Raw genomic sequence first — 1669 nt, 5'->3', positions numbered from 1 at the left:
CTGGAGAACCAGTGTGAAGTTGCCCTAAGTAAGCTTCAGGAGATGGAAGACAGGATAATTGATGAAGAAGTTGAAGCTCACAGAAATGTTAACCACCTCCATAGTCTTCTCCTTTCTGACACTATGAAAATAGGTTTGAAGAAGGAATTTGATGAACTTAACAAAAAAAAAAAAAAAATTGAGTCTATGAGCCATCCTTTCATGGAGCTTGTTCTCTAGAAACCCCTCACTGAACTCCTTCCCAATGAGCCAAAGCCATCCTCTAATGCTAAGAACTATACAGGAGAGAGCCAAGCTAACCATGCAGCTGCTGGCATTGCCTTCTCTCAGAGAACTGAACTGTTCTTGGAACTTCGGCACACAGGGATGTCTCCTTATAATGGTTTGGAGATAGCTACTAGCACAGAAGCAGAGATGGAACTCTAGAAACCAATTTATACACTAAAGTCGTCAAATGTTAGGAGAATCCTGTGTTCATTTATGAGCCTATTTGCATAGTATAGGGACTTGCAAGTTTTATGAAATGGGTGTAATAATATCTCCACCTGTGATTTGGGGTGGGACTCTCATTTTGGGTAGACATTTATTGAATTCAACTTTTTGCCAAGAAAGTTTGTCTCAACGGAAACACAGTTTTCAGTGGGACTTATTGAAGAAATGTTGGATTACAGTCTCTTCAAAGGTAAGTATAGAAGCTATATGTGTAAGGGTGACTTAAATCATATGTCACATTGTCTAGACTATTCAGACACTTACAGAATATTCTCCTTGAATTAAAAAGGATGATTAAGAAAGAAGGATGCTCCTACTACAACTGTACCCTGACAGTTAAGTCACAGTTTAGTCTGTAGATACAAGCTGTTTACAGTGGCGACTATATATAATGGGGGAGAAGGAGGGAAGATGGCAGTAGCTTAAGCCTGTTGCTAAGAAATTTAATAAAGGCCCTGAAACTTGTAAATTAGTTGTCAATTCAATATAGCTCTGTTGAATAAATAGCCAACAGCATGTGGCTCTCCTCTTTGCCTCTGAAAATGCAATGAAAATACAGAGAAAAAGTTTTTCTTTCAAGGTTTTTGTCTTGTGCCACTGTTGCTCCTTGGTTTCCCATGCATAATTGATGAGCCCAGTTATTCAGTAATGTTTACAAATTAATTAACTTTGAGTGATAGCTAAAAGATTATGAGGTAACCCAAGTGCAAATTATGTATGGGATAAGCATCCTTTAGCACATCCTAAGGAATGCTTTGTCAGCTAAACCCAGTATTGATAACTTTAGTAATTAAAAAAAAGTTATACTTATATTAGCAAGTTGTTTTAAAATGCTAATTAGAGAACAGTGAAATTGAAAATGTAGGAGCAAATGACATTGAGGTTTACTGACATAGCCAATTTGACTGGTGCTTAGACTATTGTGCAGTAGGCCTAAATAGTAGTGGACAATGCTTCCTGCTAGCAGAAAGCCTTCATCTTATTGAGTACCTAAGCCAGGTTCCAGGTGTCCTTTGAGGATAGCCAAGTTTGAAATTTTTAGTTTCTCAGGCAGAGCTCTTCTGTGTGGTAGGGACTCACAGGGCAAAGTAAAATTACAATTCCTTTACTGCTACAGAATATTAACTATAGGTTACTAAATGAGTGCTATGGTATAATACTGGCCCTCCCTTCACCA

General features: G+C 37.9%; 1 pseudogene; it reads left to right on the top strand.

Moving 5' to 3' along the window:
• The first annotated feature begins 6 nt into the window (after positions 1–6).
• On the top strand, positions 7–426 carry LOC105540775 (annotated as a pseudogene).
• Positions 427–1669: the final 1243 nt, after the last annotated feature.

The sequence above is a fragment of the Mandrillus leucophaeus genome, unplaced genomic scaffold (assembly GCF_000951045.1).
Source record: "Mandrillus leucophaeus isolate KB7577 unplaced genomic scaffold, Mleu.le_1.0 Scaffold2276, whole genome shotgun sequence".
Taxonomy (NCBI): domain Eukaryota; kingdom Metazoa; phylum Chordata; class Mammalia; order Primates; family Cercopithecidae; genus Mandrillus; species Mandrillus leucophaeus.
Note: the sequence above shows the minus strand (reverse complement) of the source record. Positions and strands in the feature narration are given on the sequence as shown.